The 16,764-nt window shown below is 42.0% G+C and overlaps 2 pseudogenes; one reads left to right on the forward strand and one right to left on the reverse strand.

Annotated features, from left to right (window-relative positions):
- Positions 1-2,967: 2,967 nt before the first annotated feature.
- LOC122225548 lies at positions 2,968-3,320 on the forward strand (annotated as a pseudogene).
- Positions 3,321-13,460: 10,140 nt separating this feature from the next.
- Positions 13,461-16,455, reverse strand: LOC122225330 (annotated as a pseudogene).
- Between the last annotated feature and the right edge of the window lie 309 nt (positions 16,456-16,764).

Here is a 16,764-nt window from a genome sequence, read left to right on the forward strand (position 1 = left end):
GACAATATTTAATCAGACCTCCCAGAGCCACCCCAGGGACACTTGGTTCCCAGAACTTTGCATAAACCTCCAAACTCTGTTCCCCTTGTCACCATAAATGCAGCCGGTCCCATGATTGGGTCCGTAAGCTACATGGCAAGGGGGGAATGAAAGGGCGGGCCTACGCCCGCTGACTTCATCTTGTTCTGTGTTCTTCACCTTGACCACTCCTCCTCCCCTTGAGTAACCTCCTGCTCACCCGTTCAAACTTCACAATCAGAACATGCTGGCGACCTGCCTAACAGGACTCCCGACCCTTCCCCAGCCTCCCCAGCCAATCTGCTGAGGCCACAGCCATTACCTCACCAACTGCCCCTAGGCCCCAATAAAACCTTTGTGCTTTTGAAACTCGCTCTCTCTCCCCGGTATCTCACCGCTGCGTCGGTGCAGGTAGGGGATTGAGCTCGAGCTAGCTCAAATAAAGGCTCTTTTGCTTTTGCATCGGACTCGGCTCTCTGGTGGTCTTTGGGGATCACGAATTCTGGGCATAACACTTAAGATATTGATCAATACTCCAATTCCCTTTATTTCATGAAGTTAAAACTAGTGATTTCTGCCTACATATTAATCTAATCTTTTGAAAGAATTCACCTCTGGGGCGCCTGGGTGGCTCAGTCGGTTAAGCGGCCGACTTCAGCTCAGGTCATGATCTCGCGGTCCGTGAGTTCGAGCCCCACGTCGGGCTCTGTGCTGACAGCTCAGAGCCTGGAGCCTGTTTCGGATTCTGTGTCTCCCTCTCTCTGACCCTCCCCCGTTCATGCTCTGTCTCTCTCTGTCTCAAAAATAAATAAACGTTAAAAAAAATTAAAAAAAAAAAAAGAATTCACCTCTGACATACTGATGGACAGATGAAAAAAAATTTTTTTTAATGTTTATTTATTTTTGAGAGAGAGAGAGCCTCAAGCAGGGGAGGAGCAGAGAGAGGGAGACACAGAATCTGAAGCAGGCTCCAGGCTTTGAGCTGTCAGCACAGAGCCCAACCTGGGGCTCGAACTCACAGATAGTGAGATCATGACCTGAGCTGATGTCAGATGCTTAACCGACTGAGCCACCCAGGCATCCCACTGATTGTCATATTTTTATGTAAAAAAGTATTTAACTCTGTAAAAACTGTTCATTCCCTGGAGTACTTTCTTCCCTGTGAATATCGTGTTTCCTGGGCAGCTGTCCTGATCTGTGCTAGAATAAAACTCTCTCTCTCTCTCTTTTTAAAATCATATTAGAATTCTTTCTAGTCAAATTGCATGGACATTTCTTGGCTTAGTTGGCAGGACATCAGAGAAATCCACCTGAGGCCACCTGAGGTCTTCTGGAACCTGGCACTTGGTACCAGCATGGGCCCTTTGTATACCTCTGGCTTTTCAGCAACCTTTGAGTGGATCAGTCAGTTCTGGTATGCAGATCTCCTTATTTTAAGTTGACAGTCCTGACTTTTATTCAAGCTGGTTTTAGACTGATTTTATTTGTACTGGTAAGATTTTCCAGGTAGGAAACCTCTGGACAAGGGAGTAAAACTTGGGTTGGCTAATTCATATTTGGCTTTGATCTGGCAATAAAACCTTAAAGACTGGATAATACCAACGAGTCAGAAAATGAGAGATTGAATTATTTAGCTCTGAAGATAGGGGATACTTGCTCCTTCTAGCCAAAAGGCGTTCTCAGGTGACCGAGAACCTAATGGAAGTATCTGAGGTTATTCCTCAAGATGAGAAGCAGTCCCATTGGGAATTTCATCTTCTTCACATAGTAAATAAAGTCTGGCTTGTCTGGGGATGCACAAGTAAGGATTGATCATCTGGTGCTTGAAGCCCTCATGGCAGTTTTAGGCTACCAATGGGGAAACACCGGATACCTCAGTGTGTTTCACAGCCTCCTGGAAGTGCACTCATAAATAGTACACTTTGGTCCACTGTATTCTTCTCTCCCAAGAGAATTGTCCAGATTTTATACTAAAACTAAAGCCTAAAGAAGATGCGAAATCATGCTCTAAAGCTGAACAGCTCCCAGGGGCGCCTGGGTGGCTCAGTTGGTTGAACGTCCGACTCTTGGTTTCAGCTCAGGTTATAATCTAATGGTTCCTGAGTTCGAGCCCAGGATCAGGTGCCGTGCTGACAGTATGGAGCCTGCTTGGAATTCTCTCTCTCCCTGCCCCTCCCCTACTCACTCTCTCTATCAAAATAAATAAACTTAAAAGAAAATAAAAAAAAAATAAAGCTGAACAGCTCCTGAATGCACAATAGCCACCTACATGTTCCTGAAAAGGGGACTCATAATTCCTTGTACTAGCCCTTGTAACACATCTATTGAAAAGTTTGGAGATTTGTTCAAGACCTGAAAGCTAGAAATAATACTGTGGTGCCTTGACATCCAGTGGTCCCAAGTCCACATACTTTGCTCTCCTTGATTCCAACCAATAAGCATTACTTTTCATAGTGATAGATTTGTGTAGCTCCTTCTTCAGTATTCCTGTAGATGTATTAAAATACATATTAACTCAAGGTCCTGCCCTAGGACACCCCAATTATGACCCCATTTTCTTCATTTTGGTACATGAAAACAAAGGGAATGCTCTAAGTGTATTAACTCAGAAGCATAGTGATCAACATTGACCTATAGGATATTATAGCCAACAACTTGGTTTGGTGACTAAAGGGACTTCCACCTTGTATGAGAGCAATTTAGGCAACCACACTCACATGCAAGGCCACTGAGGAAATAATGGGCTCCCCTTAACTATATTCCACATTCAGTTGTATCTCTTCTATACTCTCATCTTAACATTATTCTGTAAGTCAGCTTCTTAAAAAGTAGTATTACTCTCCATACCTAATAGTATTCTAGCTTGACAAAGTAACTTTAACCCTGCAACTTTACTTCCAGATCTACACAAAGACCTTGATCATGGGTTTCCAACCAGGGCTTAGCAGAATGGCTCCTGAAAAGAAGGGTGCTGAGAAGAAGGTCCGTTCTGCCACCAACGAGGTAGTGACCAGAGAATACACATCAACGTTCACAAGCACATCCATGGAGTGGGTTTCAAGAAGTGTGCCTCTCAGGCATACAAAATGATCTGGAAATTTGCCATGAAGGAGAATGGGAACTCCAGATGTGTGCATTGACACCAGGCTCAGCAAAGGAATGTTCCAAACTGTATCCGCATGCAGTTGTCCAGAAAACGTAATGAGGATGAAGAATCACCAAACAAGCTCTATATGTTGGTGACTTATGTACCTGTCACCACTTTCAAAAATCTGCAGACAGTTAATGTGGATGAGAACTAATTGCTGCTTGTCAAATAAAAGTATAAAACTACCAAAAAAAAAAAAAAGACCAAAAGATCTTGGTCATGACTGTATTTCATTATCTTCTTATTCCTAGAAATGACTTACATGAGACCCCATTGATAATGCTGACTTAATTTGGTTTATGGAATTTACAGATGATCATAAAGAGGATCAAGGACATTACTAACTTAGATATGCAATTACTTCTTTAACAGATATAATTGAAAGTTCTTATTTACCCCAAATAAAATCTTCACAATCTGAATTAATTGCACTTACTTGAGCTTGTCAATTGACTAAAAATCAAATAACAAATATCTATACTGACAGTCACTATGCCTTTGGAGTAGCATATGACTTTGGAATGTTATGGAAACAACAAGGATTTTTAACGTCCTCAGGACAACCTATAAAAAGTGGAAAGCAGGTTGCAAAGTGATTAGGTGTGATACAACTACCACAACTTGCCATTATTTAGATACCTGGGCATTCTAGATTTGATACCATAGAAGAAAAGGAAATCATTTGGCTGATGTAACTGCTAAGTGAGTATCTCTAGATACAAATTTTGTCCAGCATCAAGAATGCTCATTGTTCCTTGATATTAATTTATTAAAAGATCTGCTTTTATGGACTCAAAGGGAGAAAATTCAACCCTATCACTCAGGTACGGGTTGGGCCTAACAAAAAACTAGTGTTCCTATCGGAGTACAAATACTTTTACTTTCACATATTTGTTAATTGACTCATTGGAGATCTGGAAAAATGATTTTATGGAGTAAATAATGTTTATGGAACCTATCAAATGTATGCCCGCTGTACCATTTGCCCAATACACAATTCTGGAAAGTCATTACATAGATCACAAAGACATCTCTCACTTCCCAAAGGACCATTTGAGGTATGGCAGTTGGATTTTGTCCAGATGCCACCATCTTAAGGATATAAGTATGTTTTGGCTATGATTTTCACATTGGTTTTCATCTTTTCCTTACAGAAGAGAGCTATGGCATTAACGGTAGGCAAATTATTTAGAAAGGATAATTCCTGTTTGGGGAATTCCTCTGAACTACATCATGATCAAGGTTCCTATTTTACTGGACAAAAATTAAAACCATTTGTAATGTTTGGCCGATAACATTTCCATTGTGCTTATCATCTGCAATCCCTAGGATTGGTGGAAAGAAAAAATGGTACCATTAAGATTCATTTGGCAAAATTTTCAGAACGATTTAAATTTCCATGGCCAAAACCTCTCCTACTAGTATAGTAAAACCTTGGATTGCAAGTAACTTGTTCTGCAAGTGTTCTGCAAGACGAGCAAACATTTCTAAAAAATTTTAACTTGATAAATGAATGATGTCTTGCAATATGAGTAGTACATGATGCTGAATGTCACATGATCACAACTGCGCCATTAGTTTTCTTTCTCTCTCTCTAATTTGCTGAGGAGTTGTGGGTGATCGTCTCCCATGCTCGGATGCTTGGTCTCAGGCCGTAGTGTTTGTCAGAAATCCGTGATTTTTCAGAACGTTGGAAGGTGCTCACAGCTGGCACTAGTGTATTTTTTGCTATTGCAAAGCCCCTATGACAGTCTTTTGCTTTTCCATACAAGAGTAAGTTTAGGAATGCTTTGCTTTTTCCAGGTCAGGCTGCCTGCAGATATAGACCCTTTCCTCTGCTGCCTTATTGCTAGTTACACTAAGGACAGTATATGCCAAGAGTTTATTAATACTGTCCTGTAGTCAACATCCGGGTGAGTGTATACAACAGCTGCCATGCGGGAAAAGATTCCATTGAGCCAATAGATAGCAGGGATTCTGTTAGCGATAGTGAAAGTTGTCCAACACAATAACCCTCCTCTCTCTTGTCTCCTTCACTCCAGCCTTTGAAGGTTTTCAAAGATAAGTGCAAGTTAATTTATTTTCTTTATATTTTGTATTTTCTTTGTTATTTTGTATCATATTACAGTGTTGTAATCATTTTATATGAATATTTTTGGATTGTGGAACGAATCATCTGAGTTTCCATTATTTCTTATGGGGAAATTCACTTTGATACAGAAATGCTATGGATTACAAGCATGCTTCTGGGACGAGTTATACTCACAAACCAAGGTTTTACTGTACTTCCAGGTTAGAGATGTACTACCTTTCAAAAACATCGATTATCCCCTTTTGAAGTCATAACAATTGCATGGCCTATGAGGTTAGATGAAGGAATGTATGAACCAACCTTATTAATATTATTGCCATTACTATCAAGGCTTCATTATAGCCCTTAAACAAAGTGAAAATTTTGTTCACAGTTTCTTTTACAGTGAGCTCCTAGGAGACGAAGATTTCAAAGACCAACCTGGGGATCTTGTTTATTAGAAAAGACATCAAATAAAAGAGTCATTACAACCTTACTGGAAGGGACCTTATCAAGTATTACTGAATAACCCTGTGCTGTTATGTTAAAAGGTCTAAATGCAGGCATCCACATTTCTCCTTTAAAAAGGTCCCTTCACCAGAGTGAACTTCAACTCTTGTCTCTGACACTCGGCTCTAACTAAGCAATGGATGCCAGACCAGGATAAGAAATAGATGACATCAGCTTGTCCCAAGATTTGAGACCAGACCTGTATTCTACTCTTCTTTCTTTTTCAGTTTGTAATGTTAGAATATAGTAAACCTACCTGTTTGCTTTCACCTCCTCCTTTATTACATCCTGATAAAATATCATGGTTACCTGCGGATTTAACTAATGTAACTTCAAATACTACCCTAGTACTTTACTATGATGATAACTTAGATAACATATTCATGACCTCTTGGACACACTGTAATGTTCCTTTAGCTTCTGACGCTTGATTTTTAGGATATATATATTATAAAGGACTTTTATTAGGAAAAGTCTTTCAAAAAGGACTTCCTAACTCAAGTTTAACCTGCATTATGTATGACACTCAACAGATTGACCATTGTGTCTCTATAAACTTAGATGATAATTTATTAAGAAAGGTTCCTGGGCACAGTGGGAGCTTGGGTAGACAGCTTGTCCGACACGCCAAAATATCCCATGTATTCACAGACCATGTTTTTGTAGATGGAATGGCCTAACCCAAAAAAACCAAAACTCAAAAAACCCAATGGGTATCTCCCAGAGATGCTACTTTAGCCAAGTGACTTGGTGGATTCATCCACCTTCTAAATCTGACTTTGTCTTAGGACCCAGAAGATTATGAGAAGCCTCATGGCATACTCAGACCAAATTACATTGAGAAGTTCCTACTACTCAATTAGCACTAGTCTGGCGAGCCCAACACTTTTGGGTTCAAAATCTTTATCCTAATTGTACTAAAGCTGTTGGTTTACAATGGCAGCAACACATTTGGTGGATAAGTCAGCACTGGCCCCAGTGAAGAAAGAAAACTTTGGGTGGCATAAGGATCAGGTCTGGGTATCCTCCCTCAGTCAGGCTGAGCTTGCCTTTCATAAAGACATGTCTGGGTGTCTGGGTGGCTTAGTCAGTTAAGCGTCTGACTCTTGATTTCAGCTCAGGTCACAATCTCACAAAACTTGAGATCAAGTCCCACAACTTGCTTGGGATTCCCTCTCTCTCTCTCTCTCTCTCACTCTCTCTCTGGCCCCCCACCCCCACTCCTATGCATGCACTCTCTCTTTCTCTCAAAATAAATAAATAAAAACTTAAAAAAAAAGTTCTGGGGCGACCGGGTGGCTCAGTCGGTTAAGCATCCGACTTTGGCTCAGGTCATGATCTTGTGGTTAGGGGAGTTTGAGCCCAGTATGGGGCTCTGTGCTGACAGCTTGGAACCAGGAGCCTGCTTTGGATTCTGTCTCTCTCTCTCTCTCTGCCCCTCCCCCGCTTGTGCTCTGTCTCTCTCTCTCTCTCTCTCAAAAAATAAATAAACATTAAAAACAATTAAAAAACAAAACAAAACAAAAAAACCAACCAATGAAACAAACAAAGAAAAAAGACATGTCAAAGGAAAAAAACACTCTTGGACAAAAAGGAAAATTAGAAGAATGTTTATTTCAGGAAGAAAGTAAAGGATGGAAATCTGCATCTGCTTGGGCCGATAATCTAGCATTAGTAAAATGGCTAGGGGCACCTGGGTGGCTCCGACTCTTGATTTTGGCTGGAGTCAGGATCTCCTGGTTCATGAAGTCAAGCCCTGTGTAGGGCTCTGCACTGACAGCATGGAGCCTCTCTTTCTCCCTGTCTCTCTGCCCTTCTCTGCTCGTGTGCACTCTCTCTTTCAAAATAAATGAACATTTTTTTAAAAATGGCTAAATCAAACAGCATATTATGATGAAAAATGCTTGTATCCAACAATGGAGAAAAGCATGTACTTTAACCCGAGGGCTCCTAGACATGCTAATCCACATGAATCTGAAGTATCTATGGCCAATGGCCTTTATTAACTGCAGAAACCCAAAATATACATTTATGGAGATTTTATAATTTCCATAAATATACATTTATGTATAAATGTATATTTATGGAAATTATATAGCTCTCCTAATCTGTAGAAAATCCTTAAAGCCTCCTGTAACTTATATTAAATATTTAATTTCTGCCTTAGTACTTATGGCAACTTAGTACTTACGGCAAATTTATGGTCAACCAGACTTAGGATGTTGTTCAATGAGTAGGAACAAAAACTGTTGTAAATACGACCAGAGTTCTTCCCGTTGGAGGAAAATGGGCCTTATTAGCCATTGATTCTTACTGGATTCCAATATCTACTAACATCTGTGAATTCAGGCAAAATATGTGGTTATTCCCTAACCAACAATGGAATCCTGAATTCATTCCAACGTGGCCTACAATGGCTATGCCTATACAAACTAACATATGGTATACAGGAAAAGGAAGATTTTGTTGGGAAGGTTTATAAAACACCTCTGCAATACTCCTTGATTTATTTTGTAACCAGGGTACTTTTCTTCAGAACACTACTGCTCTATGGTATAATACTGGCTTTGCAACTCAAATAGAGTTGCCTGATGCTAACAAAAATTATACTAATATTGTTATTGATGACCAAATGGGGAGAGAGAATTACACCCACCACAAGACGTATTATCTATGGAAACCAATGGGCCAGAGAAGTCCTTACAGATAACAGAAAATGTAATTACCATTTTAAACAAATCAGCTCAAACATATCACAAAGCACAAATAACTGTAGATAAAGAAGATACTCAAATTAATTCAAGATTATTAGAATACCTGTGCTGGATTTTTTTGGATTCTTCTCTTGTCTTTCTGATTCTATACTTACTCCCCATTGGGTGCTTTAAATGTTATTAATTGGATTTTTACTACTATTTTTCTATATTTATGCTATGAAGGTTACAAAAAAGGCAAAGGGGAAAAACTCTCCACAAAGCACATGAACAATGTTTGCACGACAGGTTGATCTCATTGAAAAAAAAAATCAGTTGTAATATTTCCTATTTAAAGGCCATACTGTTGACCTCACCCCCCCCCCCCCGCCCCCCACCATAGACTCCTAGGCCACCTAAATCAGGCCTAGAAGGGAGGGACATGATGGCCCCATGGTGGATAAGGAATCACCCTGACATCAAGGGACAAAATGATGATCATCAATGCTTTCTGTCAAAAAATTACTGATCAAATGGGGGAACTGATGAGAGAAAAACTCTCTTAAGTCTTGACCTGAGGGAGGCCATTTTAGATTTCCATCTAAGTCAACATGACTACATAAACGTTGTTTAAACCAAAAACTTGATTTAAGGCCCACCAAGCATGCGTAGGACATCTGCTTTATAAATGAGCAGCCTGGGGGCACCTGGGTGGTTCAGCTGGTTAAGTGTCCAACTTTGGCTCAGGTCACGATCTTACTGTTTGTGGGTTCAAGGCCTGTATTGGGCTCTATGCTGACAGCTCAGAGCCTGGAGCCTGCTTCAGATTCTGTGTCTCCCTCTCTCTCTGCCCCTCCCTTGCTCACATCTTTCTCTCAAAAAAAAAAAAAAAAAAAAAAAAAAGAGTAGCTTGAAGGAGTCTCCTGTCCTTAAGATGTCTATCAATGCTCCTACTTCTTAGTCTATGATGTTAAAACTTGTAAATCCTGCCTACATGTTAATTTATAATTTTTTTGAGAGACTATACCTCTGACATATTGATTTATGGCTCTTTATGTAAAAAAGTATATAACCCTGTAAAACCTGTTCATTCCCCGGATCACTTTCTTCCCAGTGAATATTGTGTTTCCCAGGCAGCTGTCCTAATCTGGGCTCAAATAAAACTCTATGCTCTTCTCATATTAGAGTTCTTTCTGGTCAATTTATGTCGACAGAACTAACATAGTGCTTTGTACTTCATAAGCCATAGGTACGTGTACTTTTAATGATGTAGTTTAGGTGGGAACAGAGGAGCCCTCCAAATTGGCTTTACTTTGTTACTCTTTTAGTCCATTTGGACTGCTCTACCAAAATACCACAGACTGAGTGACTTATAAATAACAAAAATTTACTTCTCACGGTTCTGGACACTGGAAGTAAACCACAGGCTTAAAATGGCATCACTTAGGCTAAGATCTCAAGCCAATAAACCAAGGCTTAATACCTAACCTAACTGCAGTTTTGACCTCCCCCCCCCACCCCATAATGTAACGTTTAGCCAGTCAACATGGGAATTTCCTGATAAGCACTAGGAAATTCACTGATGGACCCCTTCTGCTCTCCTTAGGAGGTGACCTTGCCTAAAACAATGGATTCTTTGCTAATAATTTCCTTTTTTCCACTCCCTCTCTACCTTTATTTATTAAATTTTTTTTTTAACATTTATTAATTTTTGAGAGACAGAGCGTGAGCATGGGAGCGCAGAGAGAGGGAGACACAGAATCTGAAGCGGGCTCCAGGCTCCGAGCTGTTGGCTTAGAGCCTGACACAGAGCTTGAACTTGCAAACAATGAGATCATGACCTGATCTGAAGTCTGGGCTTAACCAACCGAGCTACCCAGGTACTCCTCCCTCTGTATCTTTAAAAACCTTTCTTTTTCTGTAGCCCTTTGGAGTTCCCCTCAACTTGCTAGATGGGATGTTGCCTGATTCATGACTTGTTTAATAAAACCAGTCAGGTCTTTAAAGGGTGTCTGCATGGCTCAGTTGGTTATGCTTCTGACTTTGGCTCGGGTCATGGTCTCAAGGTTCGTGAGTTTGAGCCTGGCATCAGGCTCTGTCTGTGCTGACAGCTCAGAGCCTAGAGGCTGCTTGGGATTCTGTTTCTCCCTTTCTCGCTGCCCTTCCCTGCCCCCTCTCTCCCCCCAAAAATAAAATAAACATTAGAAAGAAGTTAAAAAAAACCAATTAGGTCTTTAAAATTACTTAAGTAGATTTTCGTTATTTAACACTCTTAATTTGGACTTAATAATACAGACTGGGTGGCTTATAAACAACAGAAATTTACTTCTCACAGATCTGGACGCTGGAAGTCCAAGGTCAGGGTGACAGCATGGTTGGGTGAAGGCCATCTTCGGAGTCGCAGAAATTTCGTTGTTCTCACATAGGGCTAGGGAGCTCTCTGGGGTCTCTCTGTCTCTCTCTCTGTCTTTTTCTGGGGTTTCTTTCAAAAGAGCACTAATCCCATTTTTGAGGGCTCTACCCCCAAAGACCTCATCTTCTAACATGAGCACATAGGGCGTTAGGATTCTAACTTGTGAATTGGGGGGGGGGGACACTATCATGCAGACTGTAGAAATTACTGCTTCTTTTCCACGTTTACTTTCTTGTAGCCCCCTCTCCCACTTACACTTTATTCTGATGTAGCTACACTTTTTTTTAAATGATTTTTTCCATGTCAAAAAAGCACATCAATAAAATAATCTTGATTTGGTTTTATTGAACAACGAATTGGTATTTTGGCAAGCATTGTTTATATTCGAATTTTTGCAATAATCCGGACACCCTGTATGTAGTAGTAGTGAGATCCTCTTCCATTACTCTTGATGTTTCCTTATAGGAATACCTCCCGTAAGGAAGCTGAGTTCTGTGTGTGCTACAGAGCACTGGGAGAGTAGCTTTCATATGTGAGTGCCCGGCTAAGGTAATGAGTGCTCAACTGGCAAATGCCTGTCTACATTCAGGGCCAAGGAAGAAATTGGAAAGACTGATCTTGAATTCAAGCGGCTTGTTCACAGGCTTGAGAGCGGCAGATTCTCAAAAAATTACTGAGTGGGTTTCAAGGTGGTATCTTTGTTTTTTAAATGTGTTTTTAATTTATTTTTGGAGGGAGACAGAGAGAGAGAGAGACAGAGCATGAGTTGGGGAGGAACAGAGACAGAGTGAGACACAGAATTCGAAGCAGGGTCCAGGCTCCGAGCTGTCAGCACAGAGCCCGATGCGGGCCTCGAACCCACAGACTGTGAGATCATGACCTGAGCCAAAGCCAGACATTCAACCGACTAAGCCACTCAGGCACCCCCTCAAGGTGACATCTTTATGGTAGGTAGGCTTTTCTGGCATTGCCTGTGCCCTAATTTGTGAAGTCACCATAATCTATTATTGACATTAAAAAGTGGAAGAAAAACTGGTGGTAGGGTATCTGGCAGAGGTATTGGTCCTTCCCAAGGTGCACAGGCTTCTGAACCTTCACAATGAACCTCAGTTTCCACAATCTACTGGGGGTCTTTTTTGCAGCTGAAACAAACATGGGGACGAAGAGAAAGCCTTCCTTAGTGGGAAGGCTTTTCAGCCCTGAGAGATTCCATAAAAGCGGCAAAAGCCACGGAGGCATATGTTGGAAACCATCTGTCCTGTACATCGTGGAGGCTGGATTGTAGGCAGAGCTCACCTATCAATGCAGCCCTGGGTGCCAGAGGCTTGGGACCAAGGCGGGAAATGGAAGGGAAATGTGTCATATAGAAGGACCCCCATATGGTAAATGTAGAATGCCCAGATTAGCCTTTTCCTAGATGATGTCTTTCAGTTGTGTTTAAGTTCACAAGATATGGATTCTGAACAGTTGGCATAAAGCAAGGGGCATTAAGGTGAGATCAAAAACTAAGATTTTCTCTTTCCCTCAGATGCTACTGAATTTCTTCTTCAGTCTTTGGTAACATGAAGTACTGGGTTTTGGAAATATGATTTTAATTTTTCCTGGGATGTCTTCTTTGGGGTCTGGGGATGGCTTGTTTTAGAAATTTTGTGGTGGGGGGGCTAGTGTTACGATATGCTTGTGTCTCATGAACTCTTTGGACTTTCCAAAACTGGGCTCAGGAAAGGTATGCCTCAGAGCTATCTGCACAGTCTCTGGGATTTTGCAGGAACTAAATCATTGTGGCTCAGGCTGCAGCCACTCAAGGAGCCACACCACCACTCAGGTATGGAAACCCCATAGTTGAGACTCAACCGAACACAAATTGGGACTGATGGTTTCATGAGTTTAACTTAAGAACTTTGGGCTTCAGTGCCTTTGGGACTTCTTTTGCAATGAGATTTGGACTTTAATTTTGGAGTTTGATAATGAGAGGTTTTAAAATAGTTGTTCATATTGGCAACACCTCTTTATTGTTGGCATTTTATTGTTGGAATTCCTTCCTCCTTTCCTTTCCTTTCCTTCCTTTTTCTTCCTTCCTTTCTCTTTCTTTCTTTCTTTCTTTCTCCTTCCTTTTTCTTTCTTCTTTCTTTCTTTCTCTTTCTTTCTTTCTTTCTCTTTTCCTTCCTTTCTTCTTTCTTTCTTTCTTTCTTTCTTTCTTTCTTTCTTTCTTTCTCTTTTCCTTCCTTTCTCTTTCTTCTCTTTCTTTTTTCCTTCCTTTCTCTTTCTTCTTTCTTTCTTTCTCTTTGCCTTCCTTTCTCTTTCTTCTTTCTTTCTTTCTCCTTTCTTTCTTTCTTTCTTTCTTTCTTTCTTTCTCTTTTCGTTCCTTTCTCTTTCTTCTTTCTTTCTTTCTTTCTCTTTTCCTTCCTTTCTCTTTCTTCTTTCTTTCTTTCTTTCTTTCTTTTTTCCTTCCTCTTTCTTTCTTTCTTTCTTTCTTTCTTTCTTTCTTTCTTTCTTTCTTTCTTTCTTTCTTTCTTTCTTTCTTCCTCTCTGATGACACCCGACACTATACTAGTGAGGAGTCTTGGTTTGGAGAGCGGATGCTGGGATGGACAAGAAGCGCCCATCTCAGGAGATATTCCTGGACATCAGGTGTTCCTCCACGCAGATTTCGAGAAAACACCATCCTTGATGAAATCCCCAGAGGGCCGCGCTGTGACTGCCAAGCAGCAGAGGTAGGGGGCGCCCTAGGCACAGCAGGGCTTCGATGTCAGGCTTCATGTGGGTGGTTAGAAAGCAGCAGCTGTCCCTGCGCATAGGCACACCATCTGGGCCTACCAGGAACTTCTCGAGGTTCCAGGTGACGTCGGTGGGCACACTGGAGACCAGGTGATGAACTTGGGGTGGGTCGTGCACGCAGTGGCGTCGTCACTAGGGGCAGGCAGAGCCTACCGCAGGAAGGCGAAGAAGGGGTGCGCCTGCGCGCTGTTCCCCTGGCACTTCTCAGCGTGAAGTTGGGCTCGAACCAGCTACGGCCACTGAGTGGGAAGTACTCAGGGAATTTCGGATCTCTTTGTTCTTGGCATTCTCCTGATGCACGATCTGCTTGCAAGAGAAGCGGAGCACCACAGGCCTGGGGCCCGAGGTGCGGCGGCAGCTCGTTCATCTGGGCGTAGTCCCTGACGGTTGTGCCTCAGAGCAACGCCACGTTCTCCTGTCAGCACTTGTCCCGCAGGGAACCCAGGCCCTGGGCTCCCCGCAGGCCAGCAGGCACGCAGAGGTCTACACCCAGAGCGGGGCCTCGAGTAGAGAGGCATACGGCGCGGGCTGTCAGGACAAGAATTTCTATTGTTGGAATTTCTTAATACCGTCATTTAATCCCATTGCAGAGCTCTGATAGCTGTCTTGGCTAACAAGGCTGGGTGTAATCTGTGATGGGAATGGAATAGGTGAATTTCCAACCTTGGGTGCGGAATATACTTAACGTTAATGGATTGTTCAGAATCATTTGGGGGGGCTTCTGGGGCCAGTGGTGTTGGAGGACACAAAAGGGGAGCAGTGGTTGGCCTTGGCCGAATGGAGCCCTCATTAGATTGCTGAGCCTTTTCTCCCAGGTAGTCTGCCTAGCTCATTGTATGCTTAATTGTCAAATCTAACAGGTTAAAGAAGAAAAGCCTTGGGAGTGTCGGGGGAAATATTTGTACTACCTCTGATAGATCTTTCCCGATGGAGAGAGCTCCGTGATATGACTCTTGTGGCCACTCCATTCCATCACTCACAGCTCTGGGGAGATAGAGTGATTTATCTACCTGGTAAAGGCAGAAAGAATATGTGGGCATGTCCTTACCTTGGCTCTTCTTCCTCTTGGGAGTGAGCTGTCCAAGGGGAGCACGTATTCTCTATTTGAGAAGGCCTTCCCTGGACTAGCATTGTCTGTGTCTAGAAGGGTAATTCTTTTTTTTTTTTTTTTAAAGCTTATTTATTTTGGGGGGAGGGAGGGGCAGAGAGAGAGAGAGAATCCCAGGTGGGTTCCACACTGTCAGCGCACAGCCCAGTGTGGAACTTGAATCCACCAACCGTGAGATCACGACGTGAGCCAAAACCAAGAGTCGGATGCTTAACTGCCTGAGCCACTCAGGCTCCCCTAGAAGGGTAATTCTAACTCTGGCAGTCAGTTAGCCACTATTTGGCTTTTACGCTAGGCTACTTGCTCGATCTTGGCATTTATTGCTATTAGAGATATTACTTTGGGCTCCGTTTGCTGCTTTTGTTTTATTTCTGCATCTCTCTAGAACTTGGCATGGAAAGAGGGATGGTATTATTCAGCCCCTCAGAGACCCTAACATTGTGAATATGATAATATGATAGTTAGGATTCTGAGTAGCGCTAGTGCTTATAACCTAAAATATACTTCTCATGTTTGTGCTGCTTGGGTAGCTCAGTCGATGAAGCATTTGAGTCTTGATTTCGGCCCAGGTCATGATCTCATGGTTAGCGAGATTAAGCCCCATGTTGGGCTCTGTACTGACTGTGTGGAGCCTCCCTCGAATTCTCTGTCTGCCTCTCTCTCTCTCTGCCCCTCCCTCCCTCTCTCTTTCTCAAAAATAAATAAACTTAATACTCCACTTGAATCAATCAATCAATCAAGATAAAATGTCCTTTTCATGTTTATACCCATGTGTGTTAGTTACACTTAATACTAACACAGAAGGTTCTAAATTTGTGGTTTGTATATTAGCATTGTCACCTCAGCTGGGGTTCAGATGGCCCTGAGGATGGCGATAAGCACCATCATTTTTATGACTCCCCAGGATACTGAGCAGATTATGTAACATGTCCCCTGTCACTGTAAGAGTCCTTGGCTTGACCTCTTGCTGACCCAGGGAAGGTAGCAGGGCCCAGAGATGTCCTCACATGTGTCTTGAGATTTAGAGGGGAAAATAAAATAATCTAGTTGGATGGCAAAATTGAAAAGGAGAAGTCAAAACACGGAAGAGTAGGAGAGAGTCACTAACTTTTCTGGTGAGTGTTGAATTCAGAAGGAAAAGGGGAAGGAATCCTGGACAATTTGGTAAGATGCTCTCTTTTTCTCGCCGTGTGCTGATGCATGCTGTGAAGCAGGCTTCGGGCTCTGAACTGTCAGCACAGATCATGACCGAGAGATCATGACCTGAGCTGAAGTTGGACGCTTAACCGACTGAGCCACCCAGGCGCCCCTCTTTCACTGTTTCATTAGAGTCTTCTGACAGCCATGTAAGGTAGGCAGAATTGATGTTATCTCTCTCTGTTTTATACTTGAAGAAGCTGAGAAGTTAGGTAATGAACCGGTCCTGGACCTGTCCTTTGATTCCAGGCCCAGTGCAATCGATTTCAAGGCACGTGGTTTCCCCCAACATTTGAATGCTCCTGAAATCAAGATTCATCTTATAATCAATGATATATCACAGTTTAACTGGCAAGCGTTTATTCCTAGTGGTGTGTAAAAGAAGGGAGCATCTTCCTTCGATAAGGTGTAGATTCACTGGAATGCAGTTACCAAATAGGGGTAGGAAGTAAAAAGGGACACAAAGAGGAGGTGAGAGATCAGGGAAGGCTTTGTGGAGGAATCGTACAGCCCCGCCATCCCTTGGTCCCTTGGTCCCTTAGCTGCAACTTTGAATTACAAAAGCCTTTTTGTGTTTGTGTGTGTGTGTGTGTGTGTGTGTGTGTGTGTGTGTGTTGTTGTTTGTTTGTTTGCTTGTTTTCAAGTTTGACACCAAAACCTCTTTGGTGGCAACACCTGACCTGAACCGATGTAAGGTAATTTATAACTATAAGGAATGTATAAATATCATATTTAATTATAACCAAATTATATAATTTTAGTTATTCCGCTTACTGTGAAGATCAATATGTTTAGCTGCAGAAATATTAATGTTTGATAATGGAGCAT

This window comes from Panthera leo, chromosome B4 (genome assembly GCF_018350215.1).
Source record: "Panthera leo isolate Ple1 chromosome B4, P.leo_Ple1_pat1.1, whole genome shotgun sequence".
Classification (NCBI taxonomy): domain Eukaryota; kingdom Metazoa; phylum Chordata; class Mammalia; order Carnivora; family Felidae; genus Panthera; species Panthera leo.